At 40.8% G+C, this 16,658-nt stretch overlaps 1 protein-coding gene across 2 annotated transcripts in view; it reads left to right on the top strand.

The window, feature by feature from the left end:
• Nucleotides 1–16,658, top strand: part of IMMP2L (inner mitochondrial membrane peptidase subunit 2) — a 1,735,376-nt gene that overhangs the window by 152,582 nt on the left and 1,566,136 nt on the right. The window lies entirely within an intron of this gene.

The following is a 16,658-nucleotide window of genomic DNA, read 5'->3' as shown; positions in this document are numbered from 1 at the left end:
TAGAAGAATATGACATGCAGAGAGGAATAACATCAAAAGCATAGAGTAGCCCATGCCAGTGGCTTCAATAGAGCATAATTTATTTATGTTCCCTCACCATGCCAAGGGTCCATTTAAATTACTGCCGATCATCATCCTGTTTATTGAATAGCAGTAATTTAACAGCCTATATTTACACAGGCCGACCACTCCACTGAATGATCTGTAGTAGATCACTCAGTGTACATAAGCTGCCATTGTTATCAGTAGTTAGCGTACTGATTACACAGGATGATGTGCTGCCAAAAAGGATCTTTTGCATAAAATATAATGTGATCCAATGAATGAACATTTTACTCATTCCTTGGGTGATCGGCATCCCATTTAGACTGCAAGATTATCATGAAACAGCATTACTAGGAATGCTTGTTCACAATAATCTTGCAGTGACTTCTGAAGAATCATGCATGTGCTAACCAGCAGCTAAATTAGCTATGCACTGCGAAGCATAGGCAGCTAATTTATAGCAGATACAAGGACTAGGAGATATTATAGTTTAGAGATGATCATTGACTGCTAGAAGGCCACGTACACACGTTGAGTATTTACTGAGTTTTTTTACCTTCATATTTGTAAGCAGACACCATGTTACACTTGAAGAGCCACTGACATGCCAAAACAGCAGAAATCCTTACAAGTGACCCCATTTTGGAAACTACACATCTCATAAAATTCAATTAAGGGTGTAGTGAGCATTTTAATCACACAGGCGATTTCCAGAATTGTATAACATCGGGCTGAGTAAATGAAAAATTCCAATTTTTTTCCCCAATACTATGTTTATTTGATCCCCAGTTTTTAATATTTAAAAGAGATAATAGTAGAATTTGTGGTTGAGAAATACTTTTGAGGCACAGTTCAAAGCTCCAAAAGGAAGGAGGCCCATATTGGAGTTCAGATTTTTCTGAAATGGTTTGGGGTGCCATGTCACATTGGCAGAATCCCTGATGTGCCAGAAAAGCAGAATCCCTCACTTTACAAACTACTCCCCTCAATGAATATATCTAGGGGTACAGTGAGCATGTTGACACCACATGTGCCTCACTAAATTTTATACCATTGGGAGTTGAAGAAAGAATAATTACCATTTCTTTCCACTGAAATGAATAGAGAGAGAGAGGGCGCTCCTGTGTGGGATCTTAATGTACCGAGGTATGTACAATGTGAGGTGCACACTCACCTGATAGTGTTGTACGTCAGGTACAACACTGTTAGTGGTATTGAAGGGGGATCGCAAGTTCACCGCTCCTTGTCAGCAGGGATCCCGTCCTCCTGACTCCGCAGGACTCTGCGCACACGATCGGGGTTTCCACGTGCAGTGTGCAGCCGCCGGACCGGCGTCTGATAGCAACTCCTCCTCCGGGTCTGACGGTCCCGTGATCACAGATGCGGTGATTCCCCAGCCCCTGGTGTTAGATTCAAACGGATAGTACGATCCTGGTTCTGGCTGCAGCAGCCCCGTGAGCTCCCATAGGGAGATAATGATGCAGGGAAAAAAAAAGGGGAAAAATGCACGGTTTCGCTGCGCTGCTCAGAAAGGTAGTGATGAGGTTGTTGGGATGTAGATTTATTAATTATTTACATGCCACTGCGCATTTCGGGGGTACAACCTCCCCCTTCCTCAGGTAGCAGTAAAATGCAGGAAAATCAGATCTTAAATACACAAACTGGATGAAGAGAAAAAAAAAAAGGGACAATCCTTATTCCCTTAATCAGATTAAATCCCCATCGGGGTGGGATCATTCAGACAATTAGTTGATTAGGAAAGCTCTCCCCTAGAAGATACCGATCTTATGCATTCATAAAAAAACAATGGTATATATGGGTTTACAAAAAACACCAATACATAATGAAATAAAATGTGCATTAAAAACATTGATAATAGACAATAAATGTGTATTTTGCCTCCATTTGGTGCAATGCATGTGTGATGCCATATTGGCAATATGGGGAGTGACTAAAAAACAGGAAGCTTACTGTTAGTTAAAAAAGTGATGATATAAAATCAATATAGAGACCCAACTGATTTTCCATGTGAATTTTCATAAAAAAGACTGTTTTGTATAAAAAAAATTCTTTCGGAAAAATTAAAAAGCTATATATGTAAATATAAATTGGGAAGGAACTTTTGATAAAAATGTTGTTCCCCATCGGAGACTAAATTAAATTATTTGGCTGGAGCTGACATACCAATATATGTTAAAAATAGGATGAATTCATATGGAGAAAATTATATTCAGAAAATTATAATAGTTAGTATAAGAATATGAAAGGGGTAAAATGGAGGATTGGAAAGGGAGGAATGATGAATCCAAAAGAGGGAAGAAGAAAAAAAAAAAAGGAGATATAATAAATAGTTCATTCCCTATGCAACAATGTGGGGATTGGGTGGTTAAATATTGAATTAATGATTTTCAAATATGAGTTTTCAAATTAAGGTTTTTTCTGTAATGGTATTCTGATCCCTCTTATTTAGACCTATTTTACTCGCTCCGTCATTATATTTAGACCTTCAGGATGTAGGGTGGCTAGTTTGAATATCCAAAAGGATTCCCGCTCCACTAGCTTCCAGTATCTGTCCATATTATCTGTCATGATTTCTTCAATGATTACTGTTTTAAAGGTGTCACTGTCCTTATTGTGTTCACACAGAAAATGTTTTGATAGGCTGTGTGTAAGTAGACCATGGTGGATGTTGTATCTGTGACCATTTAGCCTGTTGTGTAACATTTGTGTTGTACGACCTACGTATTGTAGGCCGCAGGGACATTCCAACAGATAGATCACATAGGAGGTCGTACAGGTAAGGTGTTGCTTTATAGAAAATTCTTCCCCCGTGATGTTGGACTTGAATAAATGTGTACCTTGTTTCAGTGTTTTACAACATAGGCACCTTGGTTGGCCACAGCGGAAATTCCCTACTGGTTTTTTGATGTCTAACTCCTTCAGGGACACGGTAGATTTCTCATTAAATATTTTACTAGGGGCAATCATGCTTTTTAAATTTCTCTTTCTACGGAACACTACCTTCGGTTTATTGGGTAGGATCCCCGAGAGAATTTTGTCATTTTTCAGGATATACCAATATCTGCTTACCAGCTCCTTTACCTTTCTGTATGAGTCAGTGTAAGTGGTTACCAGGCAGCTCTTGTAACCGGTGTTTGCCCTACTCTCCTCCAGGCCCCATTCCTCAATCTTGGACAGGCACTTGTCCTGATCCAATTTCGAACTTTTCTGAAAGGCATCAGCCAATATTTTACTAGGATAGCCTTTGCTCCTAAATCTGGTCCGTAATATTTTGGCTTCGGCTCTAAAGGATTCCACATTCGTACAGTTCTTCCTAATACGCCAGTGTTGGCCGTACGGAATATTCCTGATCCAGGTGGGAAGGTGACTACTGGAGAACTCTAGATAACTGTTGACATCCACCTTTTTAAAGAAAGTTGAAGTTTCAATGGTGGATGTTTCGTTGAATTGGATATTTAGATCCAAGAATTGGATAGAGTCTCGGGAGATGGTGGCTGTAAAACTTAGTCCCCACTCATTCTGGTTTAGTGAGTTGATGAAGGTTACCGCACTCTCCTCGGACCCTGACCAAATAAAAAACAGGTCATCTATGAACCTGCGATAGAAGGTTATGTTCCCCATGGCTAGAGGGGACCGTGCGATGTGGAGACTACTTTTCAGGAACACAGGATAATACAAAAGGGAAGGAGTGCCATATTATGCAGCAGATTTTGCTGTTATAATTTGTGTGTGCCATGTCACATTGGTAGAGCCCCTGAGGTGCTAGGTAAGTAGAACCCCGAAAAGAGACCCCATTTTACAAACTACACCTCTCAATGAATTCATGTAGGGGTGCAGTGATCATATTGACACCACAGCTCTGTCACAGAATCTTATACTATCGGGAGGTGAAAAAAAATTCATTGTTACCTCTAAAATGTAGTTATAGCACCAGATTTTACATTTTCACTTGGGGAAATGGGTAAAAATGGCAGAAAAATGTGTCACTTTTTGCAAAATGTGGCAATACTTCACACGTGGCTGTACAGTACTGCTGAGACACACAGCATGGAAAGAGCGGTATTCGACTTTTGGAGCACAGATTTTCAAAAAGTAACTTTCAGACTTCCTTTACAGAGCCCCTAAGTGATAGAAGTACAGAATGCCTCTCGAGTGACCTGATTTTGGCTCCATGAGTGTTTTCCAAAAACAAGTAGCAATGGATGTTGCTGAGTGAAAATTGCAAATCTGCCCAGTACATTGTAGCGCTCATACATTGTGTCCAGCTCATACGTCTGTAGACAAGCACCCTGTAAATTAAGATGGGTGTTCTCACTACAGTAATGCCAAACATCTGGATACTAAATGTTGTTTAGGGACATTGTGGGGCTTTTAAAGGAGGTGGACCTTTTGGATTTAGGAGCGTAGACTTAGCTGGATTTGTTCTTGGGCCGCTCTAGCGCTTTTGCAGAGCCTTTGTGTTACCAGTAATGTTAAAACTCCCTATATTTCCATTGACAGATGACAGGCCTGAGGGGGGACTTATTTCTTTTGTGGATTGAGTTGAAGTTTTTATTGGGAATATTTTGCTTATAATTTTGGATCACATTAATCCTGTGCTCTACGCTGAGCTCTTACTTTAGGATTTACATTTAAATCTCCAAATGATGTGAATCAGATAAATCCCCCAAAAGATCCATTTATTATAATGAGGCAACAGAGTTATTCTGGACTCTATATGGCCATTGTTCAGAGTTGTCCTTTTCAGAAGTGCACCGAGCTGGTTGACTGCGCTTTTACGAACACTAAAAAATAAGGACAGACTAAAGGGTGCTTTACACGCTGCGACATCGTTAACGATATATCGTCGGGGGTCACGTCGTTATTGACGCACATCCGGTGCCGTTAGCGAAGTCGCAGCGTGTGACACCAAGGAGCGATGATCAACGATCGCAAAAACTTCAAAAATCGTTGATCGTTGACACGTCACTTCTTTTCATAATATCGTTGGTGGTGCATGCCGCTGGTTGTTCGTCGTTCCTGCGGCGTCACACATCGCTATGTGTGACGCCGCAGGAACGACGAACATCTCCTTACCTGCGTCCAACAGCAATGAGGAAGGAAGGAGGGTGGGCGGCATGTTCCGGCTGCTCATCTCCGCCCCTCCTCTGCTATTGGGCGCGAACACTTAGTGACGCCACAGTGACGTCACTATGACGCCGAACGCACCTCCCCCTTGAAGGAGGGATTGTTCGGCGGTCACAGCGACGTCACTGGAAAGGTATGTGCGTGTGACGCTTCCGTAGCGATACTGTTTGCTACGGTAGCGATCACCAAATGTCGCACGAACGACGGGGGCGGGTACTATCGCGCACGATATCGCTAGCTATCGCTAGAGATATCGCAGCGTGTAAAGTAACCTAAGCCCAAAATGACTCCCTCTGCCACATTATAGTGAATTTTCTGTTGAGGGCTCTGCCTAAATCATGTATTTCCTAGCTTTACATATAAACCCTAGTGTAAGTGCTAAGCATAGAGCGCAGGATAAGTTTGAAACAAGCCTTACGGCAATGTTTGGGAGGAACAATGAATAAATCAACAGCAGGGAAAGAATTAGTTCTATTTATTTTTTTTACGCAGTATTTTCTCCCTGCAGATTTGGTACAAATATAATACTGCAGCGTGCCAATTGTTGCAGTGTTTAAGCTGCATATTTCACCAATTCTAATGAAAGGAAAAATCTTCACTGAAAACACATGACACAAATGCACCAAAAACGCCGGTTTTGCCTCTGTATTTTTTTTGCCGTGAGAGGCAGAATTTTCAGCATCCAAATACTTATTGTACACATATATCCTTAGCGTTTGTGCACACGTTACAAAAATTTCTGCGCCAAATCTGCATCTCTTGGCAGGAAAAATGCAACAGCAAAAACGTGTTTTGCTCGGGTTTTTTCTATGCTTTTTTGTATTTCAATAGTGAAAACAAGCAAAAAAACCCCAGAAAGAACTGATATGCTGCAGATTTTCTCTGCAAGGACAACACGTCAGGATTCACTTTGACTTTGCTTGCATAAGGATTTCCTTTCTGATTTGTGAAAATCTATAAGCAAAAATACTTTTAAAAAAAAAAATGCTCTAAAAACGCAATGTGGGCACACCGCCTTAGGCCTGTTTCACACGTCAGTGAAAAACACATACTTTTTCACTAACTTGTAAAAAACACATGTCTCTTCCGTGTTCCGCGATTCACGGCACAACTGGGTGTCCATGTGCAATCCGTGATACATGCTTCGTTATCCGTGATTGCACATGGCGATAAACTCCACCTGTCTGTGGTACTGAACTCTTTGGCTCTGCTGTGTTTCCACAGCAACTTCCGGGTCGGCTGTGGCTGCATACATGAATATGCATGCCAGTAATTAGCCAACTCTGAAGCTGCAGGCAGCTGAGGCCAGAGACAAGCAGCTCTGGAGAAGGTGAGTTAAAAATGCTTTTTATTTTCAATGTCCGTGTTTTTCAGGTACAACCATAGTGTGATGCGTGGGACGTCACTGATGCCAGAAAAAAATGGATATGGTTCCGTGTGGCAATCATGGACACGTATGTACGCCGGACGGAGACACGGTCAGTGAAAAATCACTGATGTGTGCGCAGACCCATTGATTATAATGGGTCTGCATGTCTGTGATTTTGGTACATATAAAAACTAGCACATACGTACCAGAATCACTGACGTGTGACAGAGGCCATAGAATGCTATGTGTCACTTACTGAGCTGCTTGGTGTAGTTTTGATACAGTCAATAATTAATTAGCAGTAGATTACCATTAGAGGACTACTTGGTGTGCTGCATGGTAGTCCAGCATATTCCTGAGCTCTGTATAACTACTAGATCCGCAGCAGAGAAAACATTCATTTTATCAAAATGACAGCAAACAGCTCAGTAAGTGACACATCGCTGGAATCAGGGTCTCTTTCTATACATTAGGCTGCTCTCAGATTAGGTGCCAAGAACCTGGTGACAGATTCCCTATAATAGAATTCTATTGCAGATGGGTAGCAAAAACCTGGTGACTGATCCCCTTTAAACACAGCAGATTAACCCTGCATCTTCAGGATAATAGTGTTTGTGGATGTGACAGGTTCTCTTTGATGCGAAACAAACCTTTCAAGCTTTTACTCTGTGAAAACCTCAATGAATGTGAGAAGGTTTTTAGAATGATTTTTTGCTCTTATACAAGACAGTAGCTGTCTGATTTTTCTTTTTTCATTTCCAAGTTTTTGGTCATATTTATATGCGGTTCCCCTAACTAGGATATGTTATGTATGAAAATAAATAGTTAACAATTGAGGACAAAAATATAGATTTTATTTAAAAAGAAATAAATATCAGCATCTATTAGAATTCAATATTTTCACACAATAACAGGCAATTAATTCTGAAGTTGCAGCTACTATGTATCCGAATAAATACAACTTGCTTTTTTGCTGTGAAACGTCACTCACAAAAAAAAATTCCTATTGTCAGTAAATATAGAATATGTGGAAAATTGCTAAAAAAGGGTTTTGGTCAATATAATTTGTGTATGCCTATGTTATTAAGGGAATAAAAATAGGTGCACAGTTATTGTCTATTATGTGAATCATACGTGAATGTTGGTGGTATACTGTTATCTAAAGGCTCCAGGCTGTCAGGAATCTGGGCTCTGCTCGGTGCCTATAGGGCAAATATCCCGCCATGCCACCTTTCTCTCATTTTCATTGAAGGCATGATAATGATTTGCTAGCAGCTCACTCAGCGTTTTATTTCTCCTGCAATAACATATGGGAAGAGTGATAACATTAAGGTTAAAGGTTACTTTATTAAGAAATATAAACAAACTATTTTCCCTTATGCATCTTAGTAAATTGATGAATGTGTTAATGTTTCATATCAGATGTTTATCATCTCATTATATAGTTCATACATACTAAAACTAGTGTAATTTAAGTGTAAAGCATGTATTTATTCTCCGACTAGAAACATTTCACACTTTAACCTTGGCTAAATTTCAATAAGATTTGAAACTAAAGTTGACGAGATTGTCCAAGAGATTAGGGTCCGCCATAACTAGTAACTCCTAGTGCAACATTAAAGGGAATCTGATGCCTTGCCTAGCCCCCAACACCATGTCTGTATTGCTGCTGTATTTCTCTGCATTCTAACAATCCCCTTTTTGTGGCTTAGCGCTTGGTGATTTACCGTAATATAAAATAAACTTTGAAGCTGTACTCATGTTATGCAAATTAGTGATTAACTAGTCTGGGTGGGAAGTTGATTACCTTGGAATAATCTTCTCTCTAATTATGTAAACCCGCCCCGTGGGCATGAGTGCCATGATTTTCAAAAGCAACTTCACCGCCGCTCTTGGCGGAAATCTACTTCTACCTGCCTGGGCATGCCGATTAAGCCGTAAAACCTGGCATCATTGTGCATTCCTAGGGAGCGATAGCATTGCGCGCATGCACTACAATTGCAAAGAGCCAACAATAAAGCCACTCTTGCAAATCATATCATTCGTATTTACTGGTACGTGCTTACATGATTAATCTGAGGTAATCAATACCCTCCCTGACTAGTCAACCAATAATTTGTATAGTGCAAGCACAGCTTTAAAGGTAAATGTTTAGGAATTCAGCATTAATCAACAAAGAGGGGCTTGTTGGATTGCAGGGAAAGGTTGCCATACATACAGGACGGTGGTTTACGAGGGCTACAGCAACTGTCAGATCCCTTTAAATTAAGAGACTTTATACTTGGCTTGAATTCAAATTAATCGGTGGTATGATCAGCACGTGACTAAATATTTTTTAACACATTTTTTAATATAAAAATGATTGTACAGTTTGTGTTGTTTTCATTAACTCACACATTTATTGATTTGATTGATTAATTTTTTTGGCTTGTGTACATTTTAAAGGGAACCTTTTCAGATTAAAAATCTCTTTAACCTGCCAATATCGGGTTGATCTGCAGGTCAATAGCGTTCTCATGTTGCCCATTGCTCGCAGGGAGAGTCCAGGTGCTGTTAGGGAATAAACTTTACTCCTCCCAGCAGCCTCGAGCTTTCAGGCATCAGGATGGCATCGCCACGGCTTGAGTCACCACTCTGCGCATAGTGTGCAACAACGGTAACCACACCACCTGGCACTGACTGACAATCAGTTCAGCATTAGAGCTGTAAGTAAATGGTGGGGTTACGGTTACAACCACTACTCGCTAGGCTCAGAGCGGTGACTGAAGCTACACTGGCGACATCCTGATGACTGAAAGTCCCAAGCTGCCAGGACGAATAAAGTTAATTTCCTCCTGGCAGTGGGGCTCTCTTTGCAGACACCACATAGCTTCAGATTGCTATTGACCTGCAGATCAACCCCATATCTACAGGTCAGTAGTGTTTTTTTTTACCTGAAAAGTTCCCTTAAAGGCCTCAGTTACACGTACATGTTTAAACACATATAGACGAAAAAAGGTACCAGTGTCATCAGTGTGGCATCAGTGTTTTATTCCGTGGTTTTAACCATCAGTGTGTTATCAGTATTTTCACGCATGGATGATTAAATAAATAGATACATTACAAAGCTTCTGCTATCACTTGTAATGTTCAATCTTTCTGCCGCGTGCTGTGCGTGTTTTTCACAGACCCATAGACTTCAATTGGACCTTTACATCCGTGATATTGGGAAAAAAACCAGATATGCCTCAGTGAGTTTTGCATGGCTAGAATGGAATATGCGTACAAAGTAGTAGAAAAATAAAATTTAAAAAACTCCAAGCATCCCTGTGATGGTGGAATATTGTGGGTTATTTACCATTTTGTGTGGGTTAATGTTTAGGTGTGGTTCACTGTCCATTATTTGTACTGCATGTGTACATTGTCCTATTTGAACGTTTAATTCCTCCCCTGCCAGGCTTTTGTTCCTAAGTCGAGGGAGGGGGCGTGAGATCTACCTAAACTCTCTGCTTACTTAAAGAATTGGTCAGTCTGGAAGAGCAGGAGAAGAGAGAGGCAGTCTGTTGGAAACTTGAAGAGGGAAGGATTGATCCTCTGGAAGAAACTGGTTTCTCAGAGAGATCTGGTCATTTAGCGCTTACCGGACTATATTTGTGTTACTCGACTAATTTTACCCTCTATTTTGTGGATTATATTATGGACCGTTTTGATTTGCTTGGAATAAATGCTTATTGGATTGCTCGCTCTGTTGATCGTGTGATGTGGGAGAAGGTTCTCCTGACAATCCCCTTTCCTCAATCCAAATAAATAAAGAAAGTAAAAAATAAGCACATTTGATATGACCGTCGAAGTGCCAAAATTGTTATTCTGTAGTCACAACACTTCCTCTTCCCCCATTAAAGAATGCTTTAAAAAAAGATAGGAAAATGGCACTAATACAAATTTCAGCTCACCATTAAAAATACCAGTCCTCATACAGCTCTGTCTATGGTAAAATAACATTGTGGATCTGAATTTCATAACTTTTTAAAACCACAAAAATATAAAACTTGATAGTGCTATAATTGTACTGACCCAGATAATCATGTTGCTGCTACATTACCCCCTTTTATTCCAGTATATTATATGGTTAAATGAATTGTGTCACTTAAAAATAAGATTCCCTGAATAAACCAATACAGATACGATGGTGGAAAATAAAAATAAATTATAGCTCTTGGACGAAATGTAGGAAAAAACAAGATCTCAAAAAAATATGGCAGGGGAAGGAGTTAAGCCTTCAAATGCATCTTTATCCTGCATCTCCTCTGCAGCTCTGTATTCATCAGTCTTGTACAAAACTGTTGCTTTATATTCTGCTCGAGAACGAGAAATATCAGAGTGAGCTTTGCTGTTGGTCTAAGGAGATAACACAACACAAGTTGTGATTTGATTATCTCTTTATTTATTATATGAAGTCAGACATCATATGTTGCTTTTGAAAGTTTGACTACAATTTTTTATGAGATTATTGAACATTACATTTGCAGTGTCTGTCCACAGTATAAATAGGAAGAAAGTCAGGCACTCAGATTCCATACGCAAGTTGAGACATTTGTTTCATCAGAAAAATAGTCAGTGTTAAGTGGGCCAACATTTGTCACATTACCTTGTTCATGGCCAAATTAGTAGGCAGATCGGTACAGGCTGATAAGCAACAGCATATGATATAAGATAACTGTATAATAGTTGTGGGCCCTGCACCTAGCTCCAGATTGGGGGTCTCCAGTCTCTTATTGCAGTTGTGGCTGAAAGTAAAACTTTTGTTATTTCAGTACTTGTAATAGAGAGATGTAGTAAGCACTAAACCAGGAATGGAAAACCTTTTTTTTGCCAAGGGCTATTTGGATATTTATACCATCATTCGGGGACCATTCAAATTATCAACTTGAAACTTATTTTTCTATATTTAATCAAACATTTAATCAACTCACCCCTAATGTGATGGCTGGAACTGCTTCTTTTTGGTGAGGCTGAGATATTAGGTGATATTGATAATGTTGCCTCTCACTACTATTTTCCCAGGGTTGCGACGGCCTGGAGCGCAGTCAATTCTTTGCAATACTTTTCCTAAATAACTCGCAGCAGAAAGATGTTCTGAACATAAATGTTCACTGACGAGTAAAAGGGTAACAATGTTTTGAACTATTGACTTTCAGGCTCCATATCTCACCATCCACTACAGCTTTGATTGTGAGACTACGTTCACTTTACAGAAAATCCTCTTGGCTATCTCATACATAAATCTGACTTGCAACTATTAAGCGTATGATTACTTATGCAGCATCTTGTCATGTCACTGGATTGTTGCTGTTCTGTTCCTAAAAATCTTAAATTTTAATTTTTATTATTTTGTTGGTATTTTCAACACTGCCTGTATCCTTTTGGGAATGCTCTCTATCAGATTCACGCATGCTTCAACCGATATCTGGTCTCTTTTACACGTTCCCAATGTTGACCGATACTTGTTTGGCTCACTTGGCAATGTATTCAGCTTTTTATTCAACTTTACCCACAAGTGTTTGATTGGATTGAGGTCTGGGGACTGTGTGGGCCAAGCCAGCACCTCTACTTCATTGTTATTGAACCATTTCTTTGCCACTCTTGATATATGCTTCAAGTCATTGTCCTGCTGGAACAATATGTCATCCTTTTCATACCCACTGTTCTTGTAGAATGATCACATATAGCTGAGCATTGAGATCACCATTGATCCTGGTTATGTATCCGATGCCTTTGGCTGATACGTATTATTATTATTATTATTATTGTTATTATATTATATTATGTCTCACCTCTCCAAATCACCTGTTTCCAATCCTCTACTGTCCCCTGTTTTGCAATCTTAAGCTGACGCCTTTCGCGGCAATATTGAATTATAGACTTCTTACCTTTTTTGGGCCACTATTCCAGACTTGTATAACACGCATCACACAGTGCTTGCATGGATGTATGTGATGTTACTATTACGAAGCATACAAGTCACCTCCACTGCATTATTTCTTGTACCAGATCTGACAAACCTTCTGCTAAGCCAACTTGTTGACTACGATATTTTGCTTGGATGTCCACCTCTTGTCTATTGAATAGATGGAGAGATGTTATTTCCTATTTTTCCAAGTGTCATAGCACTTACATGATGCAGTTTGGAAATTTACTTGGACAAGCGGCCACTATTGATGAGTTGGATGATGCTATTTCTCTGTTCTTGGAAAACCTTCATGGTTGCTCCTCAATTAGAACCAATAACCTTTTGCTTGGGAATCAACCTATTAATATAGTGCTATTAGGGAATGTGAGAACAGTTTGTAATTTGTAGTGCACAGAAGAAAAAATATTTTTCTACCACCAGGAGCAAAATAGTAACAATGCAGTGACTTGGTAAGAATCTGCATAACTAATCATATGCTAAATAATTGCAAGTCTAATTTATGTATAAGTTAGTCAAGATAATTGTCTATAAAATGATGGTAGTCTCACGTTTGAAGCTGTAGTGGATGGTGAGCTATTGAGCCTGACAGTCATAAATTCAAAACAATGTTATCCTTTTGCTCGTCAGTAGGGATGAGTGACCGCTGCAATGCCTGGGTGCTTTGTACTCGCAACTAGGATTTGGATGCTCGGATGGGCGCAACTCGAGTACCCTATTTATAATGGAAGTCAATGGGGAATCTTGGTAATTTTTCCAGAAGAGTTCCTGGAAGAATGCTAGAGTTCCCCATTGGCTTCTATTATTCTCTGGTACACAAGTCATCCCCCTTTGAGCATCCATCTACTTCTAATGAGTACCAAGGTCCTGAGCATGGTAGTGCTCACTCACCACTACTCATCAGAGTACCTTGTGAGATATTGGGGCTGGACCATATACATCACATAGCAGACACTGGTGCTGGTGGATATACTATAGGAGACATTGGATTGGAGCTGGAGCATATAGATTATGCTCCTTTTTTGCTGTGTTTTTAGGTGCAGTTTGTGGCACAAACTGCATGCATTTAATTCCCAAGCAAAGTCTAAGAGATGTCAGTTTTGCAATGTGCATGTTGCTTTTCATATGGCTGTAGTTTTGTGTTGACTACAAAACCATAAAACTGCAGCATGTCAATTCTTTTTGTGTTTTCCCTGCATTTTTCACCCATTGAATTCAATGAGGGGATTAAAAACACAAACAAAAAACGCATTATCAAAAACGTAGAGAAAACGCATGGATGTATTTTTGCTAGTTTTTGTGGCCACTGGGTGCAGTTTTGTGGTGAACATAAAACAGCAGTGTGCGGACATACACTAAGGCTATGTGCACACAGTGCGTTTTTCTCGGCGTTTTTGAGCGTTTTTCGGGTGCGTTTTTGGCCTCAAAACTGCATGACTTTGCTTCCCCAGCAAAGTCTATGAGTTTTCATTTTTGCTGTCCCCACACAGCGTTTTTTTTCAGCTGCGTTTTTGTGGTGACCACAAAAGCGCAGCATGTCAATTATTCCAGCGTTTTTCACCGCGTTTTTCATCCATTGAGTTCAATGGGATGTTGAAAGACGCAATGAGAAACGCAAATAGCTGCGTTTTGGTGCGTTTCTAAGACCAAAAATGCAGCTACAAACGCAGGAGGTGGGTAGTAAAGTGACGTGTACAGGAAGAGGATTCCTTCTGTCAGTATATACAGAAGCGTGAATCCTCCCGGTACCGTCACCGCCGCTTCCATCTCCCGTCCTGTGCATGTATGCTGCCGTGCGGCGCCATGTCTGGGCGGGAGGTGGAAGCGGCTGCGAAAACAAAAGTTAACAGTAGAAAAAAAAAAAAAGTTATACTCACCTGTCTGCAGCCTCCCGGTGCCATGCCCGCTCCCATCTCCTCTCACGGTATCGCCACCCCCGCTCCGGCTGTGTGCAGACGGCCGGGAAACCTCCGATGGATGCAGGACTTGGCGATGGATCACCTGATGCAGTCACGTGATGCATCAGCTGATCGTAAGTCTCGGGCTGATGCCAGCGCCCGGCCGGTATCAGCGGATGCGTCAGAAGACTTCATCCCTGATTACCGGCAGCTGCTGCAGCGATCGGACGGGATCAGACTCCCGCCCCATCGCTGCAGGAGCTGCCGGTAATCAGCACATAAGTATTATTATTTTTTTTTTTTTTTTTTCTACTGATGCATCTGCTGATTGTATAATCGGCTTTTATACAATCAGCTGATGTGTGATGTGATTCAGGCACTTGATCCTGACACATCATCTGATCGCTTTGCCTTCCAGCAAACCGATCAGATGATATTGGATCCGGATTGGACGACGCGGGACCCTGACCCAGGATTACTGCGGAGGGGGGTTCTTTGTTTCAATAAACATGGAGTCACTAATTGTGTTGTGTTTTATTTCTAATAAAAATATTTTTCTGTGTGTTGTGTTTTTTTTTTATCTTTACTAGAAATTCATGGTGGCCATGTCTAATATTGGCGTGACACCATGAATTTCGGGTTTAGGGCCAGCTATACAGCTAGCCCTAACCCCATTATTACCCGGCGAGCCACCCGGCTTCAGGGCAGCTGGAAGAGTTGGATACAGCGCCAGAAGATGGCGCTTCTATTAAAGCGCCATTTTCTGGGGTGGCTGCGGGACTGCAATTCACAGCGGGGGTGCCCAGAAAGCATGGGCACCCTGCACTGTGGATTCCAATCCCCAGCTGCCTAGTTGTACCCGGCTTAAAAATTGGGCGAAGCTCACGTCATTTTTTTTTTAAAATTATTTCATAAAATTCATGAAATAATTTAAAAAAAAAAGGGCTTCCCTATATTTTTGGTTCCCAGCCGGGTACAAATAGGCAGCTGGGGGTTGGGGGCAGCCCGTACCTGCCTGCTGTACCCGGCTAGCATACAAAAATATGGCTAAGCCCACGTCATTTTTTTTGTTTGGCGGGGGCAAAGAAATCCTGCATACAGTCCTGGAAGGAGGATGCTGAGCCTTGTAGTTCGACAGCTGCTGTCTGCTCTCCTGCATACACTATTGGATGAAGGATGCTGAGCCTTGTAGGTCTGCTCCCCCTGACTCTCCCTCAAGCATACAGTCCTGGATGGAGCATGCTGAGCCTTGTAGTTCTGCAGCTGCTGTCTGCTCTCCTGCATACACTATTGGATGGAGTATGCTGAGCCTTGTAGTTCTGCAGCTGTCTGCTCTTCTGCATACACTAGTGGAGAATGAAGAACACATTGAAGAAGGAAATGACATCAGACCTTTTTTTTTTTGTTCACTGATAAAAAACGCATAAGGACGCAGTGAGCAAAAACGCAGCAAAACGCAGCAAAAAACGCACCAAATCGCGGCAAAACGCGTGCGTTTTTTGCCGCGTTTTTTTCGACGCAGGTGCGTTTTTAGCGGCCAAAAACGCACAAAAACGCAGCGTCAAAAAAACGCAGTGTGTGCACATAGCCTTACTGTGTTCTTCACTCCTCATCTTTCCCCTCTCTTAGAGTATAATGAGCTATGTCCCCTAACACCACAGGGAGCTGGCCAGTCCAATTTATTTAAGCAAGACTGATTAAAAAGGAAGAAGTGTTTGATAAGTTGGGAAGGATGTAGATTTATCGAAAATATTATAATGTTTCTTATATTCATCAATACTATTGATTCAAAGTTGGCGAAAGGTAGATTTCCCATTGTCTGCATGCTTCAGTTTTGTAGTAACCACAAAAAAACACATACGGTTTTGGTAAATTTTTGGTGCGTTTTTTTTTTACCATGCAGTTGTTATGCATTTTTGATCACCAATGGGTGAAAAACACAGGGAAAAATACAAAAAGACTTGACATGCTGCATTTTTGTGGTCACCACAAAAATGCAGGCCAAAAAAAAGCAATGTGCACACAGCAAATTTGAAATCTCATAGACTTTGCTGGGGAAGGAAAAGCATACAGTTTACGGTGACTTAAAGGTCACCACAAACTGCACCAAAAACTTAAGAAAAACCTGCAGCATGCAAATGGGGCCTTACGCTCTAGGTGCCCTTAGGCTTTTTTTTGTTTTCTTTCTAGCAATGTTTTTTCCTTTTGAATAGTGGAATGCATTTTGAGAGACTTTTACAAGTGCTTCTTT

Source organism: Anomaloglossus baeobatrachus, chromosome 4 (assembly GCF_048569485.1).
Source record: "Anomaloglossus baeobatrachus isolate aAnoBae1 chromosome 4, aAnoBae1.hap1, whole genome shotgun sequence".
Classification (NCBI taxonomy): domain Eukaryota; kingdom Metazoa; phylum Chordata; class Amphibia; order Anura; family Aromobatidae; genus Anomaloglossus; species Anomaloglossus baeobatrachus.
Note: the sequence above shows the minus strand (reverse complement) of the source record. Positions and strands in the feature narration are given on the sequence as shown.